We start from the raw sequence: 11,649 nt of genomic DNA, 5'->3' as shown, positions 1-11,649 counted from the left end.
TCTTGCATTTGTCATCAACTAAGAAAAAGTAATGAGATATGTAAGGCCTAGAATAAATGACCATTTATTAAGAGAATAGGCCAGGTATGCATGTGAATATTTTATATAGTTAAGTATTCACTCAAGAAATAATATTCAGTTAGGAAGAGATGGACAAGAAACCTGTCCTGCATGGGAAGAAAGGATGTCAATGTCACTTTGTCTTCCAGCCCCATGGTTCTCTCTGTCACCGTCAAGTCAATCTGGTACTCTTGAGCTCAAAGGGTTTTTGTATTTTGACCAAGACCATTTCAATGTCAAATCAAAACAAAACAGAACAAAACAAAAACAGTAAGATAGTCAAGAAGAGTAGATCCACAGTAAATGATGCAGTTACATTTAAACATATCAGTAGTGCATGTGTAAAGTGACTTATCAATGTAAACAGCTTTTCTTCACTATTTCAACCATTATGGGCACAGGTTGGGAGCATTTGCTGAAAGAACATGTAGCTGTAGATCTTAGCTACAGGACTGAATGGTTAAACACTGACTACACATCGTTAACAGTTATTGTGTGAGATAGGAAGGACAGAAGGAGGAAGAAGTCAATATGTCTAGCTAAAGATGTTAACGTGTCTCTCCATTCTTTGTATCTTTCGAAAGAACAAACTGTCTTTCAGGTGGCTTCCTGGAGACAAGAACATGGACTCCAAGACTATAAAGTTAAAGGCAGAGTGCCATATTGCCTGAAAAGGTTGGGATAATGGTCTTCATGATAAGATCAAGTGTGTGAATTTATACCAAGCTCTGTCAATATTAAACCATCAGTGTCTCTGATGCCCTCAGATCCTGGGGAAACTTGGGGAGGCTCATTGTAAACATGTATCTTGGCCTCCATGGAATCCCAAAACTTAGTTATTAAAAAGATAATCCTTTGAGTGGACATTATATAAATAATGGCACTTACTGAATGCTAGCCATACATATAGAACTCTTTGAAAAAACAGAGGAATATAATTTTATTAAATAAAGACAGTATCAAATATGTTTTATTCATACCATGGTTAATACACTAGTTAACAGAAATAGTGAAACTTAGCTGTTCCACAGTTGAACTTCAAAACATGACCAGTAAAAGAAACCAAACACTAAAGTCAGCTGTGGTGACAATTTTTATAATAGCATAAATAATTGACTAAGATTATCAAATTATATACTTAAACAGTGAATATATTGCTCTTTCAGATGGTTGGTCCTGATCACTGGGCATTGATTAAACAGCTATGAATTTTACCTACAACTGAAAGCAACTAAGCCTTCCCATTTACCACTAGGCCAGCACCCTGGTGCAGCTATTTAAAGATTCCTTCTTCAACAATAAACAGAGAACTTGGTTTAACCAACAAAATGAAAATTCATGCAGTTCCTTGGCCTCAGCCAAGCTGAAAAGATCAAAAACCTGATTCACAGCCAATATCATACTCCCATGACTGTCATAAACTCTCTTGGCATTTTCTCCTCAGAGGAGTCACTCACTAATACATCATCCATGTGAGATCATTTTTCTGGACAAGAACTCTCAGTGCTTGTTTGTCTAATGAGTTTAGAATTTTTGCCTTTCTTTAAAAGTGTGTGTGTGTGTGTGTGTGTGTGTGTGTGTGTGTGTGTGTGTGTGTGTGGCTTGTGTCATATGTATACATTTATGTACATATGTTTATGTATGTATGAGGTATATACACATGTATATACCTGTGTCTGTGAATGTGAATGTGAAGGTCAGAAAAGAACACTACATATCTTGAGCTATCGTTTTTCACATTCTATGTAGACAGGGTGTCTCAGTGAATTTGCAGCTCAATATTTTGGCTGGATTGGTAGATCTTCTAAGATCTTCCGTCTTCACAGCAGTCCTGCTGGAATTATACATGTATATACGGCCACAACTAGCTTTAAAATATTCTTTGTCAATCTCATACATATATATCATGCATCTTGATCACATACACCTCTCATTCCTCTTTCTCACTCCTCTCTGGACTCCCTTTAATGTATTCCCCTCCAATTTTAATATTTTCCACCTCATCTTATTCTTTCTAAATATTTTTGGAAATAGCCCACTGAGTCCCAGTAGTGTTGCCAGGATGTGCATGGATATGGCCTAGACTCTAACTTGGGTGCTGGGGATCCGAACTCAGGTTTTCTTGCTTGTACAGTAAATGTTCTAACACACTGAGCCTAATGAACATCTCTCTGATTTTTGTCTTTTCTTGTAAAAAATTAAACCTCTTAACACCAGGCCATGAAGGACCCATGCATGTTACAGTGGCGCAATGCCTGTTCAAAGCTTAAAAGTCAGAGTGGACATATCTTTCAATGTAAGAGACATCTAGCTCTGAGTTGCCTTTACCTCTATCCAGCCATGCCACCACACCATTCTCCTAAGGAAGCTTTATTTTTCGATTGAAAAATATTCTCATAAGACCTTGTAATTTCATGAATATGAAGCCAATCTGCCTCCCAAATACAACATATTTTTTGAAACAATCATTTAAGCAACCAAACAACAACAAACTTGAGGAGACAATGTGAAGTGAGAGGCCATTGGGGGGAGACTTGTCCCACTCTTTGGAAAGGATCTCAAGTAAAAGGCTGATGATGTGTTCTCATGAAGAATAGGGACATCAACCATAGTATCTGGGTCCAAGTAACAATGTGAGACTCCAAGTTCAAACAAACCACATCCTCTCTTCTCAACAGTAAGGCTCTGGTAGTACAGCCTGGTACTTTAAATAGTAGCTTCCTATTAGGTTTTCCCATTGGTTGTGCTTATTGGCTAGGACTGAATAGCACACACATACTAGATATCTGACAACAGCAATTAATTTCCACATAGTTCTGGAGATGGTAATTTAGGCTCTAGGTGTTGACAGGTTTCATCCCTCCAGATCTCTCTCCCTGGCTTCCCGATGACCTTACTCTTCCTCATGTCCTTGCTCTCCATCTGCGATGCTATGCTCTCCTCTATTCTTATCAGGACACAAGCTACCATATTATGGTCCAGAAATATTAGCTCGTTTTACCTCAGCTATATTTTTAAAGGTCCTATATTCAAATACAGCCAGACTCCAAGGCAGAATGGGTTGGGAATTATATGAAGTTGAGGAAAACACAGCACATCCCTTAATACTCTACCCTCTGGTCCCATAATTTATGTCCATATTGTATGCAAAATTAATTTGCCCACTACTAATATTACAAGCTCTTAACACATTCTAACATCTAAGATAAGCCCTGCCTTAGCACTCTTTAATTGTTGTGAAGAAACACCATGACCAGGATAACTATTACAAAAGAGTGCATTTAATGATGGCCTTGCTTACAGTTTCAGAATTATAGCCCATTATTATCATGATAGGGCATGTATTTTTTGGGGGGGGATAGCTGAGAGCTACTGATTCTTGGGGATAGCCAAGAGAGAACGAACATGGTATGAGATTTTGAAACTTCAGAGCCCAGCCCCAGTGATACACTTCCTCCTAATCATTCCAGTCCCATTAAGATTCACATTCTCTGATAATTAAGCATTTGAATACATGGATCTAAGGGAGTTATTCTTATTCAAACCATGTTAAACCCCAAATCACATACATTACATCACCAAAATCAGGCATGGATGTTATTGGTGGTACCATTAATCTGAAATAAGATTCCTCTAATTATAATTACTTAAATTAGACAGGTGTCCTTTTTGAATATGCAATTTTGGGAGAGAAAGTAAATGATATAGTTCCATTTCCTAGGGGAAAACAAAAAAAGAAGAGGTTCTAAGTAAGTCCAAATTCAAAATGGATGCCATTAGCTAAAGAATGATCTTTACTGGATTCTTCTCTGTCCTCCATCTTTGATATAGTGATGTCTTTGTCACTTTTCTATTGCTATGAAGAGATACCCTGGCCACGACAACTCTTATAAAAGAAAGCATTTAATTAGGTAATGCTTAGAGATGCTCTGGTTTAGTCCATTATCATCATGGTGGGAAGCTCAGAAGCATGCACAACAGACATAGTGTTAGAGAAATTGCTGAGGATTTTATGTCCAATTCCAGAGGCAACAGGCAAGAGAGCTATTGGGCCTGGCTTAGGCTTTTGAATCCTCAAAGGCCACCCCCATCCAAATCTTTTAGTAGTGTCATTCCCTGATGACTTAATCATTCAAATATATGAGCCTATGGGGGACATTCTTACCACAGTTGACATCAAATCTTTGATGTAGTGCCCTCAGGTCTTTGATCTGGAAGTTCACTGAAACCAAGACAGTAACTCTAGGATAAACAAGGAAGGGTATCACACAGTCAGGGTGCAGAATTGTTTGGGCCTTAAGTTTTACTGACATCCAGCTTCTCCAATTTTGAAAGGCTCCCTAGAGCAATGCTGAAAGCATGTGTATGACCCTGGGCAGAATCTTGAGTGGTTATGTTGGAGTTGCCCTAGCAATAGAAGTCAAAAAAAGCTTTTAATCTAAAAATCTAAAAAGCTTTCTTCTTTAATGGAAAGGTGAAACCAAACCAAAAATAGACCCAGGTCAATGATGGGGCTGGAAAAGCTGCCTACTACAAACACATCTCCTTTACCTTGCTTATGCCTCTCTCACCAAGGGACCCTTGTTTGTTCCACAATCTGAGTAACCAACTAAGTGGGTAGAAGTTGAAAAATTCCTAGGCATTAGTAATTAATGTAGAACCCAAGAGAATTTTCATGCATCCATGATTAGAGATATTCACTCCAAAAAGGACTAAGTCTCCATGTCCACACCTGTCTGCAGAGATGATCTTTTGAATGGAATGGTATTATTCATCAAAATGCACCAAATTTTGGCACCTAAATTAAGTTTTAGAAAGGCTTGATACCTAAGCTATTTTTATGGTTCTGCCATCAATTTTGTCCTTCCCTATCTTTGAAATACCAGAATCCTTTCATTTTTCTTGTACTTTGAAAAGATAAGCATACCATAGTAGAAATCATAACATGCCTTTTCCTTATGAAAATGTGTCATGTGGTGTACAGAGTCAAGATCAACTTAACTAAGGTAAATGTATTTTTCAATCTTTCATCTCTCGTGTCCACACATCATTGTCCTAGAATACCAGGAAGCAGATAATAAGGAGCAGGGTGAAGGGAAGTCCTTTATGTGCATCTTCCTATTTTAGAGCTTTGCAGATGATTATAACCTGACTCAAGAGTGAGATGGGCTGTCTTGTTTGTATGTGTGCACCAGTGTGTGTTTCTTCTAAGTAAGAGGTGTTTCAGAGAGGGTTCATCCAACATTTCACAGAATCCAAATTACAGATTAAATAGGTTTTCCTTCTTTATGCTTAAGGAGAGAGTATCTATTATTTCTAAATATATCACTGCACACCATAATTACTACTGTAACTGCCGTCTGAGACACAGCATCTAACTTTGCATGGTTATTTGGTACAAAGTAAAAATGTAGAGTTAATTAACTCTCCAGATGCTATTATTCTTCTTAATATCATTGTGGACCAAGGAAAAGAAACATATTTTAATGTCCACAGTAACACCAACACATGGTGTGACCTCAGTTTCCTGTTCAAGTCAAGCACTCACAGGAATATGCACCAGGTGACTATACAACTCTCTTTCCCTCAACTGTCCTAGATTTCCACTCACATCCCCTTACTCTTCCCTGCAATGTTAGCATTTGCTTTGACACAAGGGAGTTTCAAATGTATAACCTAAACTTGAAAACATACCTAGTTTCTAAGGTGGTTCATACAACTGTACCAGAAGCCCACTTTTTCTCAACTTGAAAGGTTAAAAGTCCCTACCCATTTCAGCCCCACCTTCCAATGAACAATTTTTCCAGAAGCATCTTCTTAGTCATCTACATTAGGAATGAAATATGAGTCTTTGCACCCAACTTCCTGTTGTTCACCTCCTTATCAAACTTATCAAATTCTGTCCATTCAACTGCTACCATATTTCTGGTATTGGTCCCCTCCCTCATATTCCTACTCAGTCCATGGTTTCAAGTACCTGGACTGTACAGGGTTCATTCCCATTAAAATCTACTCCAGCACACACACACACACACACACACACACACACACACACACACACACTGCCCTGTGAGTCTTCCTAGATATGATTATTTAATTCTTTGGCCTCAAATCTTTGCTGTTGCTTATTGCTAAGTGCTTCCCTTTTGCTTACAAGAATGAGTAAACTAAAATGGTAACATGTCCTTTGGGACGGGGACACTAATGGAAATTTGCCTTTACATTTGTGTGTGAGTGTGCATGCATGCATGTTTGTGTGTGCATATATGTGCATATGTTCACAAGTGTGTGAATACATAAGTGTGTAAGAGGTAACTGTCTTTATGTGCTCAAAATACCCAAAGCTGACATGTCATCCTTGATTGCTCACCATTTTGTCCATCAGTTCCTGCTAGTCTGTCTGTCTGTCTATCTATCTAGTTTGCTCCAGGGAATCTCCTGATTATGAATTCTGGGATTATGTATGGCTACCAAGCCAACCTGGGTTTAATGAGATTGCTGTGGATTTGAACTCCATGTTTCATGCTTATGGAGCAAACAATTTACCTACCAATCATTGCTTGGCCCTTTGGACTTCCCATGACAATCCAACAAGCCTGTGGCAAAACAAAGTCGAGTCAATGGCATAAGAAAGTCACTGAGCTTCAGGCAACATAAGGCCATTCATGAAGTTCTTCTCATAGATAGAAAGTCTACCTGAAGGCACTGGCTTGTTGAGAGGGAGGAGAGAGACAATCTGAAGCCAACAATGACAACTTCTTCAATCGTAACCTGCATGAGAGTGTTGCTCTTGTAGTATTAATGTACGCTACTTGAAAGCTCTCCATAGATGGACTCTTGTGGAAGGTACTTTTGTGTCACGAGCCCTTGTTATGGCATTACTCACAGGACTATCCCAGAATTCAGTTACCCATGTGGGTTTGGCAGTTTGGAGCCTGCTAGGTCTGAGATGTTTCTAATCCATACCATATTGCCTAAATGGACCTTAAAACTGAAAATTGAGAAATAAAATATTTTTAAGAGATAAATTTCTACAACACAAGAAGATATTTTCATAAGTATGGTTTGCTCTGATAGATTCAGTTTGGTTGTGGACAAACTTGCCAAACAATTATAGTTCTCATTGAACCATAATGAACCTGTGTATTCCATCCATGCTCCACTATGAAGTGGCATTAAGGAAATCAGTGTGCCATCTACTCTCTATCTGCTGGTCCCTTTCCACCGAACTAGAGAGATATGAGCACTAAAAAGAGATGAATCCAAGGCAAAGATTAGGCACCACCCATAGGTATCAGGGAGGTGAGAAGGAAAGAGACCGTGGAAGAAACATTTCTAAACAATAAAGGGACGAGAGGTAAGGAAACCGAAAAAAGTAACTGCAGCTTCTCATATAATATTTCTTAAGATGTTTCTTTCTATATCTAAGAAAAATACTCCTCATGAAACATTTTGGCTTAGTGCTTGAAAATATATTCTGTAATATGGGGAAGGGAAAGTGAGGAATGGTGTAGGACTCTCTGACAAGAAAACACTGATCAGTAAATGGTCCTTATGCATAAGAAAATAAGAAATACAGTGTGAAGAAAGACAGTTAATGTGATACATTTCTGGGAACACTCCAGATTTTTGCAGGCTCAACTTTGCCTGGAGTGTTAGGCTCTAGAGCTCCAGACAGCTGATCTGAAGTCAGGGCAGATTCCACGGTTGTGTGACTGAGTGGAGGAAGTATGAAGACACAATCTTAGCATTGGTTTCTCTGAACTTGCGGGCGCTTTGGAGGTAGAAAGGCAACTTGTTTGTAAGAGCATCCACTGTACTGGTCTCCACCTCTGAGTCAGGCTACGCTTTTCTGTTCTAGAAGACTCTGTGGCCTGAAATCAGACCATTTTCCATCCCCATAGCTGAGGATAATACCACAGCTTAATTAAACTTTAGTTTTCTCTGCCTGTGATATCCTGTTTCTACAGCACAAGAAGATATTTTCATGAATGTGACTCACTCTGATAGATTCAGTTTGATCATGCAAGACCTTTCCATTCCTTGTTTTGAGTAAAGGCCACAAAAGGTGAGAAGGCTCCCCAGAGACTTTTGATTTCTTAGATGTACCACAGCACCCAAACCACTCAGTAATCAGCATTTCATCCCCTGATACTCCTTGACATTTTCTCTTCAAAAAGCAATTATTCTAGAACTAAGAAGGAAAAAAAGATAAAGAAAGGGAAGAAATGAATACATTAAAAATCTTGTTTAACTCTAAAACCCTCAGAAACTTCAGAGAGCAAAATGAAAGGCCGGATAATAGAGGATAACTCACACCGCAGGGCGTGCTGTCCCTACCCACAGTGCTTCAGCCAATAGTAACCAGGGCTTATCCTGCTTAAAGAAGAGTGTTAGCTTCCTTGATTCTTCACAGTTTTACCATGCATTTACGTTGTTTGCTCCTGATTCTAGCAAGTAAGTTGCAATGGCTTTTGGGCAACAATTTCTTAGATCATTTAACAATTCCAAACATTTGCAAACCATGTAAAACCAAATGCGTCTATAATTCTGGTGTTACGGAAGCAAAAACAGAATCCTCAGAAGGTCATAGGCCAGCTAGTCTGGTCGATGCTGTCTCAAAAAAGATGGACAGCAATAACACTCAAAGTTATCCTTTAACACCAGTGTTGTGCCATGTGTGTGCCTGTTAACACACACACACACACACACAGAGAGAGAGAGAGAGAGAGAGAGAGAAAGAGAGAGAGAGAGAGAAAGAGAGAGAGGTTATAGAATATATAATCTCCTTCCACAAATGGTTGGGTATACAATGCACTGTATTTACCTTCACATGTTAAACAACTAGAAAACCAAACAAATACCTATATGCAATTCACTTCTCTTCTTTTCCCCTACCCCTCTCAGTTTAAAAAACAGACAATAAACCCGATGGCCAGGCAAGTGAGATGGCTCAGCACATAAGGATACTTGCCACCCAGCCTAACATCCTGAGTTCAGACTACAAAACCCAGGTGGTAGAAGGAGAGAATCAGCTTCCACAGGGGTCCTCTGCTCTCCACACATATGCTCACACACACACACACACACACACACACACACACACACACTAAAAAAATAAATAGAAAAATAAATTAATAATAATGTCTGATAGTCAACCACATAAGTTTTATAAACTATAATACATGTAACTTGTAACATATAGCATTTACCATATAACATATAATATAAAAATAATATTTAATATATAATTGATACGTTTTAAAGTCTATGAACCATGCTAACAAGAGGAAAATGACTCCAAAACAGCAGCGATGTGGGAGTAACCACTCAGTGCTATTAAACAGGCTGTTCTCAGCCATTTCCTTTCTACAGCAATGGGACTGATATGTGGGTTAAAAGGCAAATGCGTACAGCCTGCTACAGAGAAGCAAGTTCCTCTTCTTCACAGATGCTAAACCACTCTGCACCCCTATCAGCATTGTGTGGAAGAACCTGCTTCCCCATGGCTTTACCAGCAGAGTGAGAAACAAGCTGTGAATGTTTGTCCATCTGAAGAAATGAAAAGTGAGAGCTCTCTTTAGATCACTGGGGGGAGAGTCTGGAGTCTGACCTATTAATCCTTACTCATCTGCCTTGGAGGCAGCATCCTCCTTCAAGCTTGATCCTTTCTTGTCTTCTCTTGAAGAGCATTTATTTTATTAATGCTGGGTATGTGCTACTCTGTGAAAGTTCTTGGGAATGAACATCAGGGTACAAAGAGCCCAAATGTATTCTGCTTTATAGGTTGGCTACAGTTTGTTGCCAATATCCTCATTGCTTAGTTCATAGATATTTTGAGTCTATGGTGTGTATCAGAGACTCGGAGAAAGCCAGACATTGTGGTACATGTCTATAATCTCAGCAATTAAGGAGTAGAGGCAAGAGGGTCAGGAACTCAATGTATCTTTTAATGCATAACCAGTTAAAGGCCATTCTTGGCTACACGAGTCCCTGTCTCCTAAATTTAAAGCAAAACATAAGAAAAGGCACAAAATGTTTTCTTTCTTTGGAGGAAGTAGGATGGGCCAATGGAACACACAGTCAATAACCAAGGAGTTACTGCGTGCAGAACAACTTGGAAAAGGGGACCCAGAGATACACTAAGGAGGCACATTCCCAGGAAAGAAACTGAAGCAGGATGTACCTTTAGACTGAAACCTTGGAAACAAAACAGAACAAAATTAAACATACGAGACCATTAAAGATGATTCCACTTTATAGTTGGTGTCTGTTGGTGTTTGTTTGTTTGTCTGTTTGTTTATTTATTTATTTATGTGTGTATTTATTTATTTTGGGTAAAGCAACTTGCTTCATTGGATAAAGAAAATAGAGTTGACAACTTCTTTTTACTGGAGCCAAGCTCTTCCCTAATTAAAAGACTCAGAATGAGAGACCCTATAGACATAAGCCAAGGAGAAGCTGCCCAAGCATAATTTGGACTGTTATCTACAGAAGCTGCTCTACGCAAACTGCAGTATAGGCAAATGCTACACTAAAAGAAGCACTTATACAATTTCCCTGGAATTTCCTGTTATTTTGCATGAATGTACCTTTCTATAGTCACCAAGCCATTAAATTAATTAGTGGCATTGACTGTATCTAGTCTATTCACTTGCCCCCTGCCTTTATTTAAAGAGGGCAATTTCAGAGCATGGCTTCACAATAATTAAAGAGGCTAGTGAAAGTCTTACTTGCTGATAACATTCCTCTTGCCTCTTCTATTAAACTGCCACACTGTGAGAACCAAAGAGTTGGTTCGAGAAGATGCTCCCCTCTACAAGAATGCTATCATACAAAGAGAGACATCTGAAAGTGCTTCCTGCAGGCTTAAGTAACTTTCTTTGAGGCTTAGCATGTTAGGCACTGGCCTAAAACCTTTGTAGGCAGCAACTTATTGACCGTTTAGGACCTTCTTGGAGATGCTATTCTATCTTCTGCAAAGGAAAAAAGACTAAGGGTAGAGGAATCTCAACTGCCCAGCTAATGATTGGATTAAATGAAAAATTCCATCCCTTACCTGCTCTCCATGAAGCCTAGTCATGAAGAAAGAAAATCTCAAAAAAATCATTAGCACGCCTTTCCTAAGAAGTAAATTGCTCCCTAACATAAAATAAATGAGAATATAAACAAGCCACAGACAGCATCCTCTTCCTATAAAGGAATGGAGTTAATGGCTCAGCACACATGATTGGGGTGAAGGCATAATTCATCACCATTTTAAGCAAAGCAGATTGAGGAGGGGAAAAAAAGCTACAAACCCCACTGGTGATTGATGGCACTCTGCAGCTTCCTTAAGGCCTCGAGAGCCTCATAAATCTTTCCTCAAAATGAATTTCTTGTTGTATTTTTAGTTTAGGCAATTTGTGATCTTGTTCGCCCATTTTTCTAACAAACTCAAAGCCCTGGAGAAGTGGGGAATTTTTAAGATTTATTTTTTTTGCATTTGCCAAAAACAAAGCATGAATTTAAAAAGCATGTTTTGCCAAATAGGTGTTCCTGCTAGAAAAGAACAGTGTACAAAATTCAGAATATTCTAGGCTTTGGACT

This window comes from Rattus norvegicus, chromosome 16, assembly GCF_021556685.1.
Source record: "Rattus norvegicus strain SHRSP/BbbUtx chromosome 16, alternate assembly SHRSP_T2T, whole genome shotgun sequence".
Taxonomy (NCBI): Eukaryota; Metazoa; Chordata; class Mammalia; order Rodentia; family Muridae; genus Rattus; species Rattus norvegicus.
This window is presented reverse-complemented; position numbering follows the sequence as displayed.